This window comes from Scyliorhinus torazame, chromosome 15 (assembly GCF_047496885.1).
Source record: "Scyliorhinus torazame isolate Kashiwa2021f chromosome 15, sScyTor2.1, whole genome shotgun sequence".
Taxonomy (NCBI): Eukaryota; Metazoa; Chordata; class Chondrichthyes; order Carcharhiniformes; family Scyliorhinidae; genus Scyliorhinus; species Scyliorhinus torazame.
Window position 1 is genome coordinate 166086524 of NC_092721.1, and position 12626 is coordinate 166099149.

Below are 12626 nucleotides of genomic sequence, written 5' to 3' on the forward strand. Positions count from 1 at the left end.
AGATGGACTTCCTAGGGAAGACAAACAAACAGTCGTGAGGGGTCTCATTCGTGGCTGTGCAGAGGAGCGATCTAATGGAGTGGAGGGCGTCGGGGAGTACCTCCTGCCAGTGGGGAATCGGGAGACTGCTAGACTGAAGGGCAAGAAGGACGGCCTTCCATACCGTCGCGTTCTCTCGCTCCACCTGCCGTTTCCCTGCGGGTTGTAGCTCGTAGACCTGCTCGAGGCGATGCCCTTACTGAGCAGGTACTGACGCAGCTCATCGCTCATGAACGAGGTGCCCCGGTCACTATGGACGTATGCAGGGAAACCGAACAGGGTAAAGATGCTGTGCAGTGCGTTTATAACGGTGGCCGAGGTCATGTCGGGACATGGGATAGCGAAGGGGAAGCGGGAGTATTCGTCAATGACGGTCAGGAAGTATATATTATGGTTGGTGGAAGGGAGGGGCCCTTTGAAGTAAATGCTGAGGCGCTCAAAGGGCCGGGAGGCCTTTACCAGGTTGGCCTTGTCTGGCCGGTAGAAGTGCGGTTTGCACTCCGCACAGACTTGGCAATCCCTGGTCATGGCCCTGACCTCCTCGGTGGAGTAGGGCAGGTTGCGGGCTTTAATAAAGTGAATAAGCCGAGTGACCCCCGGGTGACAGAGGTCAATGTGGATAGCCCGAAGTCAGTCGTCTTGCGCGCTGGCGCATGTGCCGCGAGACAGGGCATGTGGGGGCTCGTTGAGCTCCCCAGGACGATATTTAATATCGTACGTATAGATGGAGAGTTTGATTCTCCATCTCAAGATTTTGTCGTTTTTAATTTTGCCACGTTGTGCGTTGTCAAACATAAAGGCAACCGACAGTTGGTCGGTGACGACTGTGAACCTCCTACCGGCTAGGTAGTGCCTCCAGTGCCGCACAGCTTCCACAATGGCTTGCGCTTCCTTCTCGACAGAGGAGTGTCGAATCTCGGAGGCGTGGAGGATTCTAGAAAAGAAGGCTACCGGCCTGCCCGCCTGGTTGAGGGTGGCGGCCAGGGCGACGCTGACGCATCGCTCACTACCTGGAAAGGGATGGACTTGTCCAACGCGTGCATCGCGGCTTTGGCAATATCTGCCTTGATGCGACTGAAGGCCGAGCGGGCCACAGCCGTCAGGGGGAATATAGTGGCTTTGATAAGTGGGCGGGGTTTGTCCGCATAGTTGGGGACCCACTGGGCGTAGTAGGAAAAGAGCCACAGGCAGCGTTTGAGAGCCTTGAGGCTGTGGGGAAAGGGAGGTTCTATGAGGGGGTGCATGCGGTCGGGATCGGGCCCTAGGACCCCGTTTTCCACGACATAGCCTAGGATGGCGAGCCGGGTTGCGCGGAAAACGCACTTCTCTTTGTTTATCCTGGCCGCGAGGTTTGCTAGTGTCACATGGGAGGGTTTAAACTAGTATGGCAGGGGGGGTGGGCACGGGAGCAATAGGTCAGAAGGTGAGAGCATTGAGGGAGAACTAGGGAATAGGGACAGTGTGGCTCTGAGGCAGAGCAGACAGGGAGAGGTTGCTGAACACAGCGGGTCTGGTGGCCTGAAGTGCATATGTTTTAATGCAAGAAGTATTACGGGTAAGGCAGATGAAGGCTTGGATTAGTACTTGGAACTATGATGTTGTTGCCATTACAGAGACCTGGTTGAGGGAAGGGCAGGATTGGCAGCTAAATGTTCCAGGATTTAGATGTTTCAGGCGGGATAGAGGGGGATGTAAAAGGGGTGGCGGAGTTGCGCTACTGGTTAGGGAGAATATCACAGCTGTACTATGGGAGGACACCTCAGAGGGCAGTGAGGCTATATGAATAGAGATCAGGAATAAGAAGGGTGCAGTCACAATGTTGGGGGTTTACTACAGGCCTTCCAACAGCCAGCGGGAGATAGAAGAGCAAATAGGTAGACAGATTTTGGAAAAGAGTAAAAACAACTCTTTGTGATGGTGATGGGTGACTTCAACTTCCCCAATATTGACTGGGACTCACTTAGTGCCAGGGGCTTAGACGGGGCAGAGTTTGTAAGGAGCATCCAGGAGGGCTTCTTAAAACAATATGTAGACAGTCCAAGTAGGGAAGGGGCTGTACAGGACCTTGTATTGGGGAATGAGCCCGGCCAGGTGGTAGAAGTTTCAGTAGGGGAGCATTTTGGGAACAGTGACCACAATTCAGTAAGTTTTAAGTGCTGGTGGACATGGATAAGAGTGGTCCTCGGATGAATGTGCTAAATTGGGGGAAGGCTAATTATAACAACATTAGGCAGGAACCGAAGAACATAGATTGGGGATGGATTTTTGAGGGTAAATCAACATCTGACATGTGGGAGGCTTTCAAATGTCAGTTGAAAGGAATTCAGGACCGGCATGTTCCTGTGAGGAAGAAGGATAAATACGGCAATTTTCGGGAACCTTGGATAACGAGAGATATTGTAGGCCTCATCAAAAAGAAAAAGGAGGCATTTGTCAGGGCTAAAAGGCTGGGAACAGACGAAGCCTGTGTGGAATATAAGGAAAGTAGGAAGGAACTTAAGCAAGGAGTCAGGAGGGCTAGAAGGGGTCACGAAAAGTCATAGGAAAATCCCAAGGCTTTTTACACGTACATAAAAAGCAAGAGGGTAGCCAGGGAAAGGGTTGGCCCACTGAAGGATAGGCAAGGGAATCTATGTGTGGAGCCAGAGGAAATGGGCGAGGTACTAAATGAATACTTTGCATCAGTATTCACCAAAGAGAAGGAATTGGTAGATGTTGAGTCTGGAGAAGGGTGTGCAGATAGCCTGGGTCACATTGAGATCCAAAAAGACGAGGTGTTGGGCGTCTTGAAAAATATTAAGGTAGATAAGTCCCCAGGGCCTGATGGGATCTACCCCAGAATACTGAAGGAGGCTGGAGAGGAAATTGCTGAGGCCTTGACAGAAATCTTTGGATCCTCACTGTCTTCAGGTGATGTCCGGAGGACTGGAGAATAGCAAATGTTGTTCCTCTGTTTAAGAAGGGTAGCAAGGATATTCCAGGGAACTATAGGCCGGTGAGCTTTACTTCAGTGGTAGGGAAATTACTGGAGAGAATTCTTCGAGACAGGATCTACTCCCATTTGGAAGCAAATGGACGTATTAGTGAGAGGCAGCATGGTTTTGTGAAGGGGAGGTCGTGTCTCACTAACTTGATAGAGTTTTTCGAGGAGGTCACTGCAGGTAGGGCAGTGGATGTTGTCTATATGGACTTCAGTAAGGCCTTTGACAAGGTCCCTCATGGTAGACTAGTACAAAAGGTGAAGCCACACAGGATCAGGGGTGAGCTGGCAAGGTGGATACAGAACTGGCTAGGTCATAGAAGGCAGAGAGTAGCAATGGAAGGATGCTTTTCTAATTGGAGGGCTGTGACATGTGGTGTTCTGCAGGGATCAGTGCTGTTTGTAGTATATATAAATGATTTGGAGGAAAATGTAACTGGTCTGATTAGTAAGTTTGCAGACGACACAAAGGTTGGTGGAATTGCGGATAGCGATGAGGACTGTTAGAGAAGACAGCAGGATTTAGATTGTTTGGAGACTTGGGCGGAGAGATGGCAGATGGAGTTTAATCTGGACAAATTTGAGGTAATCCATTTTGGGAGGTCTAATGCAGGTAGGGAATATACAGTGAATGGTAGAACCCTCAAGAGTATTGAAAGTCAGAGAGATCTAGGAGTACAGGTCCACAGGTCACTGAAAGGGGCAACACAGGTGGAGAAGGTAGTCAAGAAGGCATACAGCATGCTTGCCTTCATTGGCCGGGGCATTGAGTATAAGAATTGGCAAGTCATGTTGCAGCTGTATAGAACCTTAGTTAGGCCACACTTGGAGTATAGTGTTCAATTCTGGTCGCCACACTACCAGAAGGATGTGGAGGCTTTAGAGAGAGTGCAGAAGAGATTTACCAGAATGTTGCCTGGTATGGAGGGCATTAGCTATGAGGAGCGGTTGAATAAACTCGGTTTGTTCTCACTGGAACGACAGAGGTTGAGGGGCAACCTGATAGAGGTCTACAAAATTATGAGGGGCATCGACAGAGTGGATAGTCAGAGGCTTTTCCCCGGGTAGAGGGGTCAATTACTAGGGGGCAGAGGTTTAAGGTGAGAGGGGCAAGGTTTAGAGTAGATGTACGAGGCAAGTTTTTTACACAGAGGGTAATGGGTGCCTGGAACTCGCTACCGGAGGAGGTGGTGGAAGCAGGGACGATAGTGACATTTAAGGGGCATCTTGACAAATACATGAATAGGATGGGAATAGAGGGATACGGACCCAGGAAGTGTAGAAGATTGTAGTTTAGTCGAGCAGAATGGTCGGCACGGGCTTGGAGGGCCGAAGGGCCTCTTCCTGTGCTGTACGTTTCTTTGTTTGTTCTTTGTATATGTGAGGTTGATGGATTGGGTGGCCTGGAGGAACCTCTGGAGGTTGGCGTCGTGGTCCTGCTGATCATGGCTGCAGATGGTAACATTGTCCAAGTACGGGTATGTAGCCCGCAACCCGTACTGATCCACCATTCGGTCCATTGTTCTCTGGAAAACCAAGACCCCATTAGTGACGCCGAACGGGACCCTGAGGAAGTGAAAGAGTCGGCCGGCTGCTTCAAAAGTAGTGTAGTGGCGATCTTCCGGGCGGATCGGGAGTTGGTGGTAAGCAGACTTCGATTCTACCGTGGAGAACACCCGGTACTGTGCGATCTGGCTGACCATCTCTGCTATGCGGGGGAGGGGGGTACGCATCACGTTGCCTGAACCGATTAATGGTCTGGGTGTAGTCCACTACCATCCGAATCTTCTCCCCGGTCCTGCCAACCACCACTTGTGCTCTCCAGGGGCTGTTGCTGGCCTCGATGACCCCCTCCCTCAAGAATGGCTGGACCTCCGACTTGATAAAAATCAAGTCTTGTGCACTGTACCGCCTGCTCCTGGTGGCGACGGGCTTACAGTCGGGGGTGAGGTTCGTGAAGAGCGACGGGGAGGTGACCTTAAGGGTCGCGAGACTACAAACAGTGAGGGGGGTAGGGGTCCGCCGAACTTTAGGGTCAGGCTTCGGTGACTGCATTGGAAGTCGAGTCCAAGCAGTAGCGGAGCGCAGTGGTGAGGGAGGACATACAGTTTAAAACGGGCAGACTCAGCCCCCTGTATCACGAGGTTCGCGACACAGTACCCCCGGATCTGCACTGAATGTGATCCGGAAGCAAGGGAGATTGTCTGGGATGCGGGGTAGATGTGGAGGGAGCAGCGCCTTACCATGTCGGGATGGACGAAGCTCTCTGTGCTCCCGGAGTCAAAAAGACAGGAGGTCTCGTGCCCATTGACCCGGACGGCCATCATCGAGTTCTTCAGGTGTTTTGGCCGCGACTGCTCGAGGGTGATTGCACCGAGCCGCGTGTAGTCTGCATGGTCGGAGGTATCGGGGTCGTAAGATGGCGGCCCCCACGGGTCGCACGTGTCGGGCTGGGTTGGAGATGGCGACCAAGATGGCCGCCCCCATCGGTCACTCGTGTCGGTTGGTGCTGAAGGTGGTGGCCAATATGGCCGCCCCCACGGGTCACACGTGTCGGGTTGGGTTAAAGATAGCGGCCCCCACGAACTGCACGAGGCGGATGAAGCGTCTGATGTGGGCGGTGCCGGCAGGCACACAGCCACATTGTGGGGTCTGCGGGCCTGTGAGTCTGTGGGCCGGGCCTGGTACACTTTCGACTTTGGGGCTTTGGATCGGGCCAGACAGACTCTGGCGAAATGTCCCTTTTTGCCGCATTCGCTGCATGTCGCGGTGCGGGCTGGGCAACGCTGCTGGGGGTGTTGGCCCTGACCGCAGAAGTAGCAGGGCGGTCCCCCGGGCTGTACGGGCAGCCGCTCGGCACAGGCCTGGGACGTAGTCGGGTCTGGTGAAGGCCCTGTCTGTGGTGCCCATGAGGGGTTCACTGGGTCTACGGGGAATGTGCTGAGGCTCTGGTAGGCCACATCTAACGAGGAGGCTAGCTTTACCATGTCCTGTAAGGCAGTGGCCCCGTTTTCCAGCAGTCGCTGCCGGTTGTAGTTAGACCGGACCCCAGCCACTTAGGTGTCCCGGATCATCAGTTTCATGTGCTCGTTGGCCTTCACATCCTTGTAGTTGCAGTTGCGGGCGAGTAGAGTCAGGTTCTCCAGGTACTCGTCCAGCGATTCCCCGGCGCGTTGTCGGCGGGTACTGAGGAGGTGCCACGCGAACACTTCATTCACAAACTGTCTCTTTAGAATCGCAACTGCCGCGTCGTACGTGGCTGCGTCCTGAATCGTACCCGAGATTTGGTGGCTCACCTGGGCGTGGAGGAGGCGCAGCTCGAGGGCGTCGGAGGGAGGCGTTGCAGAGGAGTCGAGGTCGGCCTCAAAACAGCGGAGCCAGTGGGAGAAGATTTCCTTAGCTTCTGCTGCCCGTGCGTCGAGTTCCAATTTATCAGGCTTCAGAGCGGCTTCCATAGTGATGTCTTTGTGTAATAAATTGATGTACCATTAATCCACTGCTAGACGATGAGAGCGAGAGAACATAGGCTTTATTATACAAGAACTTGCCTGCCTGAGATCGCTGTAACAACTGAGCACCGCCCCCAGGCGGCCGGTCTATATACTGTCCGGGGGAGCGGAGTCAGACGCGGAGCCCACCAGGGTTCCAGTACACTACATGGAAAAGGGATCATATTACAGTACTCTACAGACAACTTATTCTGGTGAATACATTCACCACAGTGACGGGGAATTGTGATTTGGCGTCAAATCAGCGCCCGCCGCGATTATGGCGCCTGAACTGATTCTCCGCCCAATTGTATTTCACAATTTTGCCTTCAGCCAACGGAGATTTCCGTCCCATATCTCTTTGCGTCCTTGCTGCTTTGTCCTCTTCTGCGGTGAACTGGAACTCACTAAGGTTGCCACTGCCTCCCAGGCCGGGGGTGGTCACCTGGAAAGATGGCTGCACACCCGTTTATAGAGTACATCCCACCTCTGCTGTACCCCATCCAATAGTTTGATCAGGGCTCCCTCTGTGAAATATGGTGCTGACTTCCTGGCAGCCATCCCCTCTATTGGATCTGGAAAAAGTGCTGGGGAGAGGTTTATATGGATTTCCCCACTGATTGCAGTGACTACGTTGCCCCGGGACGAGTGAACCAGTGGGCGCCCACCACATGCCCGGCATGAGTCATGTGGTTAAAAAGAACATTTTTCAAAGAGGCTTAATGAGAAATGAACATTCTGTGTTGTTTTTGTGTTGTTTTTACATGTATATACTCTGGTTCACAATTAAGATGTCAACAATGAAGCATGATGGGAAAATTAACATGTCAAGTTCTGAGTAAGCTATAGTGAGCGAATTATTATAACGATGTACCAGAATGACCTTCGGGGAAGAACGGAAAGTACAATAACAGAACTTGCTAAGCAAGGGGGAGATAGCAGGTGCAAGCAAAGGGCCTCATTCTTATCTTTAACTGCCAAATCACTGTGTAAGGGAGAGACCAAATAAGGGAACTGCCCTGTCTATAGTGGGTGGGATGTGTTTCTCAGGGATGGTTTCCCACGGATTGTATTTTCATGGATTGTATATAACAAAGTGATGCTGTGTGAATTCTTTGTGTCTGCTATTGCTTACTGGAGGCACCCGCTCTTGCAAGATCGATTGAAATAAATACTTCTTCAGAATTTGACTAAGTGTAAATCTTTTATTAAGTGAGCGGTGTTTCTCACACCCACCACATGCCCGGCATGAGTCACGTGGTTAAAAAGAACATTTTTCAAAGAGGCTTAATATTCCATGAGTTTCCCATCGGCGATTCGCACTAGTTTTCACACCAGCACCAACACTTAGACAAATTTTGATAAGATTCTGTCTGCTGAGTTGGTTTTCCAAATTCACGCTATTTGCAGGAAATCCGACTCACTGGCCATAGATATTGAGAAACCACAAGCTCAAATGCTTGGACTTGCAAGGCTGGAAGAGCAGGGATTGACATTTAATGTGAACTCAAAACGTATTCCTTTAATGTAAAAATAGGTTTGAAGGGCAGATTGTTATTTAATTTGTGAAGAAAAATCAGACATTGTACCTTAACCACTTTCTTCACTGTCTGTCAGCCACCCAGCACCTGTCAAAATAAAGGGACAAAAAAACTGGTCCGAATGAAATGAAGCTCATAAAATGATGAGTGGCTGTGGTAACATTTCAAAAAGGAAGGCAAAGCACTCTAACTCTAATTCTACTTGGCATGCCTGACATACAGTCACCTTACGATGTGATATGAAGTAAAGAAATATAAAATTGTATTGGATTTATTGATTTAAAAATAAATCTCCCGGGATAAAAGCAGCATCACAGGCGCAAGATAAGAGCATCTTCAATTAAGATTTACTAAATCTTATTGGTGCATAAAGTAGCTTCATATCTTCTTCACTGAGCCCCTCTGAGTGCAGTTAGCTCTGTGGATGGGATTTCTATGTGGCCTGCCCTAACAATTTTCACCTACCAATCCTTTGACAACAGTCTGTAATTTAGATTCAAAAGCGTGCCTGAGATGGTGGCACTGACAGTTGGAGCTGTCATAATCAGTTGCAGATGTTCCATAGAGCCATAGAATTCCTATAGGCTAGAAAGAGGCCATTCAGCACATTGAGTCTGCTCTGACCCTCTGATGGAACACTTTAGCTAGACCCACTCCCCCACCCTATCCCCGCTATTCCACAACTCCATCTAACCGCACATCTCTGGACACTAAGGGTCAATTTAGCATGGCCAATCCATCTAACCTGCTCATCTTTGGGCTGCGGGAGGAAACCGGAGCACCCAGAGGAAACCCACGCAGACATGGGGAGAAAGTGCAAACTCCACACAGAGAATCACGGACAGCACACTGGCGCAGTGGTTATCACTGCTGCCTCACGGCGCCGAGGTCCCAGGTTCGATCCCGGCTCTGGGTCACTGTCCGTGCGGAGTCTGCACATTCTCCCTGTGTTTGCGTGGGTTTCGCCCCCACAACCCAAAGATGTGCAGGCTAGGTGGATTGGCCACGCTAAATTGCTCCTTAATTGGAAAAAATGAATTGGGTACTCTAAATTTTTTTTTAAAATCTTTGTATTGAAAAATACTTTAGTGTTAGCCACTCATATCCAGTGCAACAGAATCTAGTTGTATTCAAAAGCAATAGAAAATAACAGTTCCTTAAATGGTTTGTCAATTCTGGCCTGGTTAACATATTCTGATTCAATAAGTACCATAAATACCCATCATTCACACAATGTTTAATATTTGATTCCAATATCAATTCATGCCAGTGTTTCAAGGCATTTCATAAAACATCCAGCTGTATAATGGCCTAGATTTTGAGAGCTCAATGTTATTTAAGGAAAAATCAGACTGCAACCTCCCTGACTGAGCATGTGCAGTTAAATGTGACAAATCTATAAGTTGCTGACTAAGTTTTCTAGCTCCTTGAGAAACTTCACTATTCTGGTATCACAATGAGAGTTCTGGCATCGACAAACACAAAAAGGCATAATCTTGCAATGCTTGTGTGATAGATACCCACTAAATTCACCAGAAATAGTTCAAGTATGTCCATTCAAGTGCAACTTTTGACATTAAAATCAAATTTTAAAAGTGTGGAATCTCATTCTTCCAGGTTTTATTGCTTGCGACTTTAAATCTATAAATATAATTATTTTCTTTTCTGTCTTTTATCTCTCTCTCTCTTACTCTTAATCCCATCTTCCTGTTCCTCTTTATTTCAACTTCTGTACATCATTTGGCAGTGAATTAAATATTTGACCTTACACTTCCTGCTTCTCAATTTGATTGGTTAAAGGGATACTTACTTGCCCTGATCACACTGGTCCCAAATTTATTTTATAGGGAATTGGGCTGAAATAGATTTCTGATTATCACACATTTAGGTGCAAAAGCCCATAGAAAGCCTACGGTCATCACGGTCTACAAAATCTGAGACATTAGGCGCTGAATTCATCAGTTTTATATTGGGTAACAGTTACATATTTCACAATTTTTTGCTGGATGAGAATTGTAGATTAATTGATTTATTTTTCCCTCTCAAGTGGATTTCTTTCCAGAAGTTTTCATTTGACGCAATTTAAATTTAAGGTCGCATTTCAAGATAATTTGATCCGTCATGCTATTAGAAATTGCTGAGGTTAAAAGTTCACATGCGTGAGTATGCACTTTCGAGTAAATCAGGCGTGTCCTGTCTCAGACTCATGGAGGAGGTATTTCCTCCGGGTGGTTTCCCAGCAGCTGGCCAGTTACCCTTTCGAGCCTACAGGGGTTCCAATCCGCTTTGAAGGCCCTGAATGGGCTAGAATATTGGTCTTCCTCGCGGCATGAGAAAGGGTCATTGGTCTGGTAATCCAGAGACCCAGCGTAACACTCTGGGGACCCCGCTTCGAAACCCGCCATGGCACAGGGCGAAATTTGAATTCAATTTTTTAAAAATCTGTGATTAATGATGACCATGAAACCATTGTCGTAAAAACTCAGCTGGTTCACTTATGTCCTTCAGCGAAGAAAATCTGCCTTCGTTACCCTGGTCTGGTACACCTGACTCCAGGCCCACAGCAATGTGGTTGACTCTTAAATGCCCTCTGAAATGGTCCAGCAAGTCACTCCGTCTACGGACAATTGAGGGATGGGCAGTAAATGCTGGCCCAGCCAACGACAATCAAATCCCATATAATAATTTTTTTTAAATGTTTTCAGTGGTGGGGAGCAGGTTTGTTGTTGAGAGGGAGAGAACCCAGCAAGTGTCCTCCCATTTCTAGTTAAACATATAACAATGTGACCTTCTGATCCTCTCTTTGGCTGCACTGTCAGATGAAGCTGTGCAGAGCAAGTGCGGCGTGGTATCCCATCCTGCTGATGATCTGATGTGCTTCGTAGGACCCTGATTTGCACATTTAAAAGGCCCACTGCCTCACTCTTTTGGGAACTCCACAAGTCCAGCATTAGTCCCTTAGGAATATTGTCCTCACTGTCAGCATGAAAAGGGTTGTCTGTCGTGCTCCACTATTTTTAGTATGAGATTCGGAAAGGAGCCCACATCAAGCTGAACTGGTTGAATCAAAACAAAAAAGGTTTAATGCAACAGAACAAGAGTACAGAGCAGTCACATTACTCCAGGGACCAGCACACAGTTCATTGCCCTCCGGTTTCATACAGGATGTAGAAGGAGGCGCCTAATGCCTCAGTGGGGGAGTGTCTATTCCCCATACTGTGGGAATATCAATCCCCCAGTCTCGCAGAATTTACAGTGTAGAAGGAGGCCATTCGGCCCATTGAGTCTGCACCGGCCCTTGGAAAGAACACCCTACTGAAGCCCACACTTCCAACCTATCCCCGTAACCCAGTAACCACACCCAACCTTTTTGGACACTAAGGGCAATTTGGCATGGCCAATCCACCTAACCTGCGCATCTTTGAACTGTGGGGGGAAACCGGAGCACCTGGAGGAAACCCACGCAGACACAGAGAGAACGTGCAGACGGTGACCCAAGCTGGGAATTGAATCTGGGACTCTGGAGCTGTGAAATAATTGTGCTAACCACTATGCTACCGTGCTGGGACATAAATGTCCCATGATCTGTTTAAGGTTTCATTAGTATCCCATGACCTGCTTAATCCCAGGTTATGATAATTCTTGCACGAGGTGGGCGACCTCAAAATTTCCCCATTTTATCTATGGGCACGGGATTGCGGAATTATCCTCAGCATCTTTTCCTGTGACGCATTCCCATCTCAAACAGGACAGTCAGCATTCGCTCAATAGATCCGAAAACATTTGCTCCTCTGTGGGTAAATTGGGACAATAATTTTCTTCCACAATTGTGCATTTACCAAATGGATGAATGAACGTTTTGGCATTCATACCAGTTAAGTGGATTGTTCACTTCAGGAGCCACATTAAAGATTCATTGTTGGCATTAAGTCGTGACTGGCTGATGCTTTTCATTAACAGTAACAGAACTGCTTTATCAGAAATTTGCACTTTTAATGGTTCATTTGACAAACTAAAATACTAACATATCTCCTGTTCTTCTGAAAAGTAAGAATTTTAAACACAGGGCTTTATGAGGCTGGTGGTACACCTGTCTGGCATGGTGCTCACTAGCTGGGAGAACAGATTCTGTCCCAAGGGCCTAGGTTATAACATGCATAATACTTATGTCAAACTGAGTTTGGATGAAGTATATTCTGGGGAATAATTGAAATTTGAATGATTTTTAACAGTAAACAGAATCACTTTTTTTGAACCAAACAAGAGGCATTGGGAATCTGTAACTCTCCCCAAAATATTGTAATGTTGTGTCAGTTGAAATTTTCAAAGCTGAGGGATTCTCCATCCCGCCAGCACTGTTTTCCGGTGCAGCGGGATACTCCGTTCAGGCAGCTGACTAATCTTACATGATTCTCCGATTCTCCGATGTCCTGACGCCGGTGTGGGAACGGTGGTGTTTTACGACTGAAAATTTGGCGCAAAACGGCCACCGATCCCCCGTCTGGTGGGGGGATAGCAGGCAGGCCGTGTAGAGCACCCGGCTCGAGCTGCCGATACAGCCGGAGAATTGCCGGGTCC